Here is a 12,410-nt window from a genome sequence, read left to right as displayed (position 1 = left end):
CGGTAACTTGTAGTGGAATTAGCGATGGAATACGATGTTTAAGTTACAACAATCTGATGCCACTTATCATAAAAAATTATTCGACGATAACTGTGGCGCCAAAGGAGACTTCGTGCCTTGTTACCATAAAAAAAATCTGACAGTGAATCCAACGGAAGCATCAATTTTTTTATTTTTTTATAATAAATCTGGATGATCGTTACCGTTAAAAAAATTTTAACAGAAAAGTCAATTTTTCTTTTCAATCTATAATGAACCTCAATAGTTAATAATTGATAGTCAACTCCTAATTAGTAAAGAATAAATTAGTAATTTATCTGAAAAAAGTAATTTATATATTATGTGAAATATTAAATATACAAAATAAAAATATGAAAGGAATAAAATATTGCTAAACTAATCAAAACAAAGCCCTAATGACTATATGGAGCGTGATAGTCTTTGTTGTCATAATCAAAGTTTGATAAAGAAATACATAAGATAGAACTAAGACTAGCGTTCATTATAATTATATGATTTCACTAAAATAAGGTTCAAACATGCAACAAACTAGTTAAACTATATTTAGGTTAACCTTATTTAGATTTATCATCTTTTTTCTCTAGTTCATCATCCTCCTCCTTCAAGGTAATTTTTTGATAATTGAACTCATCTTCTTCTTCTTCGTCGTCTCCATCGACCTCCTCTTCTTCTTGAAGATCGTCATCCTCTAGTGGTAGTATGTGATCATCTACCCTAAGATTAATGATGTCATCATCCATGACAGCCGACTTAAAGGTGATCGGGTCATCGGTGTCCACCACCATTTTCAAAGGAGTTGGGTTATCAATTTGGTAAGTGTAACATCCTACCATACAAATCCTTACGCTATAGTCGTGAATGAAAGGTGGTGAGGCATTACGATGCCTAAAAAAAAATATACATACATTGTATTTGAAGATATTTAATATAATTAGGAGCTTGTGAAGAAAAGATAACAAAACAATCACCGTATCACTCATGAAATGTTAAAGATAAACAACATTAGATACATAACAAGAGGGACATAAATATAAATAGAAGATTCGGAATAGATACATAAGTAGTATTAGTCTCGACATGTGAAAAAAAGACCGCCTAGACAATATTACAACCCAAAGTATACAAAATATAATCATGTTTCTCCATAATACAGAATCTCTAAGAAGAATATACAAATACATATTCAAAAGTTGAGAATAAACATCTAAGTCCAAAATGAAATCCAACAGACAAGTCTTTGCTTTCGTCAAAAGGAGTCATGCACACTTAATAAGGTGTGTCACGCCCTGTATCTGAAAATCAACAAATTCCATAACGGGTGAGAAGGCGAAGGTTTCCAGTAGGGTAATAGTTCCAAATAAAGATTATGTAAAACTATATGAACCTGTTAGACAATCCTAGTCTCCAAACACACAAGGTTCATGCCTAGGATTCTACTAATCCCAACAGGGTTATATGGTAAGTCTCAACCCTCATCCATTATTTCTAGTCTCAATCCTTTCCAGCACAAAGCCATCATCAACATACATCATTCAACACTATCCTAGTGCATTTAACCTAGATTTTCATATAACTTTACAGAATGCCTATCCGAAACTAAGACTTGTACTTTAATGACGCGGTCTCCCAACCTTTGAATTTCTTCTCCGCTTAATCTCAAGCTTTAACTCGCACAATCAAGTCTCAACTGATCCTCCTCCAAGCTCCCACCAATCAAGCCAAGCTCCCAAATTTGTACCAAATCAACCCAAGCATACAAGACACCTTATTTCATCTAATTTCATCAAAATCTCAATTTACACTAGGGTTTTGTATGTAATTAGAAAAATCAAAAGAAAAGAGTTTTCTTACCTTATACCACGTGTTCATGGATCAAAATTCTGCTAAAAATGATAGTTAAGCTTCTCCTAAACATCAAAATCACAAATCACTCAACATGTCAAACCCAAAACACGAAATCAAAAAGAAAAACTAAAAATGGGACAAGAATTTTCGAAATTCCTTACCACACTGTTAGATAGAATTGAAGAAGGAGTCGAGACGAATGGGTAATTGTAAACGAGTCATCGATCGGACCTTTGATTTAAAAATTATGTGAATCTTAGTGTGTATGGTGAATAGTGAAAATTAGGGTTCCTTCTCTTTCTCTCTTCTCTCTATCCACTGCTCTCTCACTCTTAAACAGAAAAAGGTTGCTGAATTTTCACTAAATGGGGTTGGCTTATATGCTTTGGATTTGGACTTGGGTCCAATTGAAATCCCAATTCAATTTTTAGCCCGTTTGATCTCACCTAGGGCCAAAACCTTTATGATAAGTGCTCAATTTTTGTTCTAAATATTTTTCTTATCATTTTTATAATTTTAGTTTTCTCATTCACAGCACCGAACTGACTTAAGCCGGTACAGTTAATTTTAACGTCAATGCATATTTTTTTTCAATTAATTATATTTTTGCACTCAATTTTATTTTCTAAGTTAAATTATCACTAGTAATTTTTCAAATTATAAATTTTTTATTTCTTAACTCCTTTTGTTTATAATTAATTTATTATTAATTATTTTTCATTTATCTGGGTTATACAATAAGGTTGCTGATCCCTTGTCGCATAAGACTCGATGTGATCTTTTAACTTAGTCTTAACCACAATAACCCAACTAGACTTGCATGACTTTAGATAAGACAAATAGTATACTTATAGTACATTTTGAGATAGAATAAAATGATCTAAGTACCTATATTTCCTGGTCACATTTACTTTAGTGATATTGTAGTCTTTGTACTTTCGTGTTCCTTGTCGCGAACTTGGATCATATCATTCACATTTAAACACCCACACCTTGTACATAGTGCGACAAAAATACTCTAATCGAATTATATTGTGCAACACACTATACCAATTAGAATGACTACTGTCTCTATCCCCACTAACTCAAATTTCAATGTCTGTTTTCTTCCCCACTTATTATTATAAAGAATGGAATCGATATCCATTAACATTGTATATCGGGTAATTTGTGCCCTTCTATAATTAGAATTTTTCACTAAATTTAATTATTATTTTCTGATAAATCAAACATGTTTTAAACAATCTAAACGAAAATTCGACAGAGGAAACATCTGCCAACATAAATTAGAACAAATACACATTCAATAAAACATCAAATCCTAACCATTCTAGCGTGCAACCCCTTATAACCACAAATTTTCGGCAAATAAGAGTTTCGAGAATGCACCACTACGCAACATTCTTCCACTTCCGTCTTAAAACTCTATCCTAAAAAAATTTAGTCGGGCATAAAACTTAAACAATTCATTATATTCAGAAATAGAAAACCAACTCAAAATATGACTACACATACTATGAAAGAAATGAACTCCAATTAATCTCAGAGAAAATAGCACCGTTCTAATAAAAAAGATAAGTTATTAAATTCACAAGGTAAAACTAATTTAAAAATTAATGTGAAAGAAATAAATAAAACTCAACATTGCAATTAATTAAAACCTAATTCTAATTTCACCAAATTAACAATAGACATAACAAAAATAAACGATATAAATTCAATGCAATGCAATTGAAAAAAACTTATTCATTAAACTCAAATAAAATTTTTCATCAGCTCAAGTACTCTTAAGTCTTAATATTCGAATAAAATCTTCTAATAACTCAAGCACTCTTAATTTCACTCTATTTAACATATCTTAATATTATTTAATCTCTAATTATATTAAATTAACATAATAAATTATAATCACACATTTCATTAAACAAATCTAATAGTAATACTAATATAATTCGTCAAAATAAAAATTTGTTTGCGTCAAATCCAAAAAATTCGACGGTATGTTGTGTTTTAGTCGAGGATTTTTTTATTGATTATAATCCGATGATAAATATGATGATAAATAATTTTTTCTCAATTTAGACTAGACGTTCTTTAGATAAGGAATTGACAATAAAAATTAATTTCGTTGTGGTATATCGTATATAACGGTTTTGTATATTTGAAGAAGAAAAATATTTTTAAAATAGCTAAAGCGTCATTAGATATTTGTATATGATATAAATTAGGTTTAATTATTTTGTCGTTTTTATAGTTTACTGAATTTTTAATTAGATTCTTATATTTTTTTTTTCAATTGGATTCCTATATGCCATATCAAATTTTGTAATTAAGTCTCTACCTTACTAAAAACGTTGAAATTAATGAAATATTCTATTAAACTATAAAAAATATTCAATCAAGTATTAGATATATTTGTTTTGTTTAACGGAATATTCCGTTAATTCTAACATTTTTATCACAACAGGGACTTAATTACAAAATCTGATATAGTATAAGGACTAAATTAAAAAAAAAAAAGTATATAAATCTAATTGAAAATTCAGCAAAACTATAGAGACTGAAAAAATAATTAAATCTATAAATTATTTGAGTAAAATTTCTAACACAAAATAGATCATTCTTGGTTATTTATTTTAATATTTTTACTATGTGTTATGAACACTTAACAATTCCAAAAGTTGATATTATTATTTCCGTTAATATATATTAGAAGCTTTAAGTGTGTTACATGAGCGAAGTGGGTTTGTTTCTATTTTCCATTTGGCCCATCATATCTTGTTTCGATTATACTAAAAGTATTCTCTACTACTCCATATGAAATTAGGTGGTTGTCTTTATTTTTGCAGTATATAGCTTCTTTATTTTTTGGTTTTTTGTTTTAATTTTTTAACAATAGTTAGATATTCTCTGTAGTTAAGCATAAAGCAATTTGTATTATACACATCAGTGGTTAAATGAAGACAAAAATAGAACAATAACCGAAATGGTCACAAAGGCATTTTGTGGGTAAAGCTTAAACTAGAAGCATAGCACGCACCATCAATAATTATGGTAAAATGTAATCCTTTTATAGTTGAAACTTTGTTGTGGCGTAGTTTTTGGTTTGAGTACCTATCATTATTCATTCACATATCATATTTCCTAAGTTTGTTATATTAATCCCACGTCGATCCACGTTATTAACAAACAATTGCATGTGTTTTTGATGGCATAATAATAATATCATCATGTGAGAGGGTTTTTTTTTGGGCCCTCTCGGAAAGGTATCTCAACATTTTTTTTTAGCATCCCATAATTGATATTTTTTTTTTGTCCACGATATCTCCCAACTCGACAGGTCAAGAACTAATTCGTTGTGGATCTGAGCTCCATTTAAGGGTTTGTCGCTGGCCTAATGAGTTGCTGTATGTACAAGGCGGGATTTAAACCCCTGACACTTGCTTAAGCGGACGAGTGAGTTGACCACTCGACCAACCCAAGTTGATTGCATAAAGAGATAAGCATGCATAAAAATTAGAGCAATCAATTACATAAAGAAGTATAATAAACACAAATTGTATATATGGCAATAATAGTTATTTTAGTTTTCTCCTTGTCTACTGTAAAGTTATGGCTTATTATTTTATTAAAAACTCCAAATTTTATTCGATCAATTTCAGACTACTATTTTCTGAGATTTTAATTTTATATATTGTTATTGTAAAAATATTTTACATAACTGTACAATAGTGTATAAATGTTGATAATCTGTTATGGTTTAAATTCCTAAAAAAACTGCCAATATTTTCTGTGCTCTTTGTAGCGAAGTATTTAGTTTATTGTAAAAATCTCAAGATCAAAGATATAATGTACATGACTAATAGTATAATTTTTTTCATAGTTAGATTCCCCAAGCAGAAGCTAGCTAGCACCTATACGAGGGAGTGAGGATGAAATGTTTTTTTATTAATGATGTATTAAAATTAATCTTTGACTTTTAATTAATTAAATAAATTTATATATAAAATAATGGTAATAAATTATGTTTTCGTTGGAGAAATAATTGCAATAGACATTTAATTAATGAATTAGATCATATGTATGGTCTTAATTATGTTTTCGTTGTATCTTTTATATACTTTTCTGCTCATGCCAAATTCATATACTAATTATAAAATACCGGTTTGATCATGATTCCAAATTAAAATTTCATAACATTGGCTATTTGGCTTCAAGTAGCTTTCTGCATTCATAACATAATCTTGCTAGAAGATCTGCTAATAGCACATTATATGATTTCATCAATTTTTATCATAGAAATATGTGAATGCTATTACTTTTTTTTAAACAAAAAAAGTTTATGGAGATAAATTAAATAATATCCCATATATTAAAAAAAAAATTAGACTACGTGTATACTAAAAATTCGACAATAATCAATCCCTATGTATGAAATTATACTTTTGATGATATCTCAAATTTTTTTTGTTATAGTATTGTAAACAAGTTTGATGATCGATTATTCCTTTATTATAGATTTGATTATTCTATTATGACATATTTAATTATTTATTTTGTTAATTGATTATTTAGTTAAAAAATATATAAATTAAGAGTATAAATACACATTATGTATTAATTGATTTAGTGATTATTTTTAGTGTACGTAGAATATTTTTTATTTGCAAATACTTTCTATTGTCATTTGTCAATGACAAAATAATTCCCAATTATACAAAATATATATGTATTTAGTCAAGGGGTGACAAAAAAATCATTAAAACGAATATCTAGAGATTACTTTTTACAGAAATAAAAATAAAAATTTGTCAAGTTTATGTAAAAATGGGGATTTGTGCATCCACGAGTATGATTTAGAATTTAAGGATTGGTCTCTTTATATTAAATTTCTATCTCTATGAAGTGAAATTACAATATAATTAAAAAATATTCATTTCGATACTTGATTATTTGGTTGAGGGGCAAAGTGTCTCTCAATTATTTCAAAATATTTTATTGAGGTCTTTATCCATCAAGATTATTTATCAAATTATCCCGTTTAATCGGTTGCAAAATGATAGATAATCAACTAACGTATTAGATATGGGTGTCACATAATTAAAAATAATTTCTTTTTTAAAAAAATAAAGTCTAATATAAACCCCTATAATTTTCAAAAATAGACAACACTTCTCAGAGATTGCCTTCAAAATTAAAACGGTTCTTTAATAAGAAAAAAATATTGCCTCTCATATAACACAATGATCGTATATGCAAAAGAAAGAAACTATGGCTGCACATAGATCGGATAATATCCGCATATTCGCGGTAATTATTCGCATTCGATGTAAATTTTGCAGATATTATCCGATCCACAGAGTCATCAGATCGGATCAGATTCGATTCGCACTATGGTAGAATCGGATTGCGGATTTGGCAGTGATATTTGCGGATTCGATCTGCAAATCCGCATATCCGCATATCCGCATATCTCATATAAATAGCATAGTTTAACAAAGTAAACCCTAATGTGATATGAATTTTCACTACAAGAGAGGCGGTAGATAGCAGCGGCTATTTAGCGGTGGTTGGTTGAGCCGCTGCTATCTCTCCATTTTGTGGCAGCTGTAGCGGCCAATCTGGTGAACGCTGCCAATCTGTTTGAAACGCCCCCTGCCGCTCTGCCCTTCAGTCTCATTATCTTTTCTTTCTCAAGACAAACCAAACTTAACCCTAACCCATCTTTCAACCTCAAACCTTCAGATCCTACCAAACTCAGGTTTCTTCTTCTTCTTCTTCTTCTTCCACCTTCGCCGAACAACCATCACAAAAACCCTTTTTTCTCTTTCTCTTCCCTTGTCTTCTGCCTTCTCTGTCTTGCCGCCGGCTACCATCCAGTGCCGCCGCGACCATCTTCTTCCCCTCCTCACAACCTTGCACTGTGGCTCTCTAGCTCGCCCCTGCCTCCCTCATTCCCAGTAGCAGAATCAGAATATAGCCACTCTTGTTCCAGCGAGTTCAGATGCTGCAGTGGCTGGTCACTGCCACTGCATCCCTCTCTCCTGAATTCTTGCTCTATTCTTCGACTCAGGTTCTTAGATCACTTTTTCTTCTCTATTTAAGTTAATTTAGGATTAGTTATATGTTGATTCTAGTGTTAATTTGATTTGGTTAGGATTATTTGCCGCTGTTAGTTGAGTTTAGGTTAGAATTAGGATTTTCTGATTAAAATTAGTGTTAGTTTATATATAATTAAACATGCTGTTAAGAGCTTCTTGAGTTTGAATTTCAATTTGTTTGGATTAATTGACTGATACTTTGCTGAGTCACTGCGAAATGCTGCTAATTTTTCATGTTATTAGTGTTGAATTTTGATTTGGTATTGCAAAGAATGCTTGTTAGTGCTATTTTGTGTTGTTTATGTTTTTGCATGCCAAGTGTTCGACAATATGCCAAGTGTTTTGAATATGTTTCACTATACTGATCCGAGCAATTTCGACAATGTTTTGCTACATTTTGTATGAGAATTATTATTATTTTTTGGTTAAAGGGAAAAAGTAGGATATGTGATTTATTATTTGCTGTTTATGCTTCATTTTGGTGTTTTAGAGCTATGATGATAAAGGGTCTGTCATAGATGTTATTGTTTGGCATGATGGAGAGGTCTAGAAGGTTGCTCTTAACACATAAAGTATTGAGGATGATCTAGAATGTGGGAAGCTTGCTAACTTTGTACCCTTAACTAATTACAGGTACATTTGGTTGCTAGTGTTTTCTTCACTTTCCATTCAAATTTTCTGAGCATCACTCTTCTCTGCATGCTTCCATTTGGATTAAGTTAAAGGGTACTTCATTTTGACCCTTTGTCTATATATGCTATACCTGCATGCAAATGGGCGTTGAATTCTTTGGATATGCATGGAAATAATTGTCAAGGTTTGAGCTGATATTAAATGAAGTTTTGTAGTTGACTGATCTATAAATAGGTTATTGTTTTCCATGGAGATTGTGACAACTGCAGCTGAATTTGGGATAAAGCTAAACACTACCACAGTTGAAGAATCTGAACAAATAAAAACAAAACTGGTTTACAACCCAGAGCTGAATTTTGTGTGGTCCAGGACATGAAATTAAGTATCATTTAATCTTCAAAGCAGCATTTAATTCAAATTCGTGTCACTGTTTTTAGTTGCTAGCTTAAAATGTTTATATTTTTAGGCTCAGATTTTCAGTTTATTCGCTTATAATCTTATATTTTAAATTGTTATCAATTTATTTCCATGTGACAGTTTTATTAGTGTAAAACTTCATGTCACTTTAACAAGCTAATTAATTGACATTTTAACCTTTTTTAATTTTTATTTATTACCCAAAAATCTAAACTTTTTCAGCATTAGAAGCTTTGGGGAAGACAATTCAACTGGCATAGTGATGAAAGTGATTTAGATACAGCAATTATTAAGGATACTACTAATGGTGTCAGGATTAAGACTTAACAGGTACACCTCCTAATTGATACTTTACTTTTTTTATTGTCTTTTATTGGTAAAAATTTTGGAAGGTATTAATTCATTGCATATAGTTGAAAATTGAAAGTTTTAGTTTTTAATTAATATTTTTTACTATTGAAGTCTTATACTAACAACTTAGTTTGATTAGCAAAATGGAATGCCATTAAATAATTAACAGCTACCAAAAGAAGAAATGCAGGTATAGTATTATTATTCCAAAGGGAGTGCAATGAAACTCCTGTCTCTTTTGCCTCTCTTCAATTATTCTAGTATCACAAAAATAGTGTGTTTGAAACTACACTAATATTGCCCCCTCTCTGGACACTCCCAGTGGCTCAAATCGCTCACTCTATTCCGTTTTATGTCACTGAAAATTTGCATCCATATGTATTAGATGTAGCAAATGTTTACCATGACATAAAAGGAAATTAAGATAGTAATAAATAGAGCTTTCTACATGTTTTCAAGTTTACGTGGCTTCTGGCTTATATGATATGTCTTGATATATTAACTTGTTACTCTGGGCACAAGTTATATTGAGATGTATGAATTTTGATTCCAGCAAATAGCACAATTTTTCATGAGTGATCTCTGAAAGAACGAGGACATGCACATGGTTAAATATTATCTCTTACTGGTGTTTTGGTACAGGTGCACATGAGTCCCATAGCAGTAGATTAGATCATCTTCAAAGTTCTGTACCTCAGGACAACCATGTTGATTTTATGCTGCCTGAAATCTCACTTATTGGTGCTCCGCAGCCCTTTCTTCCTCTTCTTACACCTTCACCGTTGGCTCCATTCACAAATACCTCTATTCCATAGTTATTAGGTTCTTTTCTGTATAATAGTTGTGGCTTGTTTAGATTTCAATTGCTTGCATTTGGATTGTCTCTCTCTTTTGACTAACGGTCTCATTGCATGCATATTGCAGGACTCTGTGTTTTGAACTTCACAGCTGCTGAATGGGACCACTGCCAGGCACTGCCTTTCGGATGTGGAGCAGATTTTGATGGGCCAAGGTGCCAGTGCTAATCTGAGGCAGATATGTTCAATTCGTACTTCAAATTTCACTGAGGCATCTTGCCCAGTGAAAAATGTGGATGAGTTTCATGACATAGTGGATACTTCTAAACTCCTTATCTGCCTGTGAGAAAGTTGATCCAGTGAAAGAATGTTGCTACCAAGTTTGTCAGAATGCTATATTGGAAGCTGCAACAACAATTGCTTCAAAAGTTCCTGATCTTATGGGCATAGATGCAATGCGTGTTCAAACTGAGAACTCAAGTCGGATCAGTGATTGTAAGAATATTGTCCTTCGGTGGGTAGCTAGCAAGCTCGAACCTTTTCAAGCAAAGAAAGTTCTCAGACGGCTGTCTAATTGCCATGCTAACAAAGGTCTTTTTTTTTTTGCTTAGCGAAAAATTTTAATAGTGATGGTCATCAAACGATAAGTTTAGCTGGCTCTAGGTGATTTTCAGTCAGTCTATGTTATATACATATGGGTTGATACTTCGTTCCCGACATGAAGCATGTTTCCAAGGGTTGTGGGGATGGGATAAGTAACAAGACAGCCTGCTGTCATGAAATGGAAAGCCATGTGTCTCACTTGCAAAAGCAGAGCTTCATCAAAAACCACTGCTAGTCATATTTTTTTTTAAATTCTTGCATAAAATTGCGGCGGTTTTTTAACTGACGCAATTTTTTTTTTAAAACTTGTTTTTCAAATAGCGGCGGTTTTAAGACCGACGCAAATAACTTCTCCCATTTAGCGGCGGTTGCTGAAAACCGCCGCAAAATGCATTCCCCGCACCCTTATGGACAGCGGCTCCTAATTCGCTGGCGTGCTGTTTCGCGGCGGTTTGAAACCGCCGCAATTCGACAAAAAAACCGCCGCAAAGCTTCGTTTCTCTTGTAATGTTTAGTGTGTTATTTTATGAATTTTATGATATCTTGTTGTTAATTTTTTATGTTGTACTTCAACTTAGAATAATTAAACTTAATTCTTGTGTTATTATTTTGTTTTTGTTATTCAATAGAATTTTTATTGATAATATTTTAGAAGTAAATAGGCTTAAACAGATGAAAAATAAATTTTTTGGATTTTTTTTTGTAAAAACAGTCAAATAAATTTTAAAATAGTTTTTTTTTAATTATACGGATATACCCGATATCCGGTCCGATCTGCATGTGTAGATCGGATCAGATCAGATCTGATTTTAAAAAATGTAGATATTGTATTCGATCCAATAAGTGCAGTGCGAATTGGATAAAATTTTAAGTTATATCTGATCCGATCTTATCCGTGTGTGTAGTGAAACTCTTATCAATTTTTAGACAATATTTTTTAAATATTATTTCAGTTAAAAAATGTTGTCGTAATGACTAATTATTTAATTAAAAAATATGTAAATTTGTGTGTATATAATTTTTTTTTATATTTATACGGATACATTCCAAACTACCAATGATTCTCTGGAAGAACAAAGTACAGATAATCATTATCCATTAGTGTCTTTGTTTATCTTTTTGTTGCACCAAAAAATAAAAGCTCATGGGTCACCTCTTGTCCCTGTGGGACCTTATTGTTTAACAGAATTTTTACAGAAATTCTTTTTTTCTTTTCTTTTCTTTTTCTATTAGTTTTTATTTTACGCAGCCTCCCAAATGTACCATCAGTTCGTTGGAAACTATTTTTAAATAATAGAAATGTTCATATGTTTCTAAAAGAAGAAGATATATATGATATTTTCTATTATTAATTAGTTGTAATTTTTCAACTTATTGATAAACAAATATTTTCTGTATATACAAAATTGATATTATATATTTGTATATAAATATATATTATTTTATATATTTTTAATATCTATTTTATATTTTAATACATATTTTATATTTTAATACATATTTTTAATATCTATTTTAATACCCATATTTTGATTGTTATTAGTTTTCTCTCCCTGTTTATTATTAGAACTAATTAAATAGATAGAGTTTCCCCCACTCACTTTTTTTTTTGTTTCTCAAGTATTTTGTAATGTTGTTCATT

At 30.9% G+C, this 12,410-nt stretch overlaps 1 long non-coding RNA gene across 9 annotated transcripts; it reads left to right on the top strand.

Moving 5' to 3' along the window:
- The first annotated feature begins 7,044 nt into the window (after positions 1–7,044).
- LOC112741676 (uncharacterized) lies at positions 7,045–11,375 on the top strand. Of its 9 annotated transcripts, none has more exons than XR_011870741.1 (6): positions 7,045–7,939; positions 8,458–8,600; positions 8,835–8,982; positions 9,240–9,347; positions 10,011–10,190; positions 10,293–11,375. It is a non-coding gene; the product is annotated as an uncharacterized lncRNA (long non-coding RNA). The 9 variants fall into 9 exon arrangements; XR_011870743.1 differs by having other exon boundaries at positions 8,816–8,982; XR_011870744.1 differs by lacking the exon at positions 8,458–8,600 and adding an exon at positions 8,601–8,693 and having other exon boundaries at positions 7,429–7,939.
- Positions 11,376–12,410: the final 1,035 nt, after the last annotated feature.

The sequence above is a fragment of the Arachis hypogaea genome, chromosome 14, assembly GCF_003086295.3.
Source record: "Arachis hypogaea cultivar Tifrunner chromosome 14, arahy.Tifrunner.gnm2.J5K5, whole genome shotgun sequence".
In the NCBI taxonomy this organism is placed as follows: Eukaryota; Viridiplantae; Streptophyta; class Magnoliopsida; order Fabales; family Fabaceae; genus Arachis; species Arachis hypogaea.
This window is presented reverse-complemented; position numbering and strand designations above follow the sequence as displayed.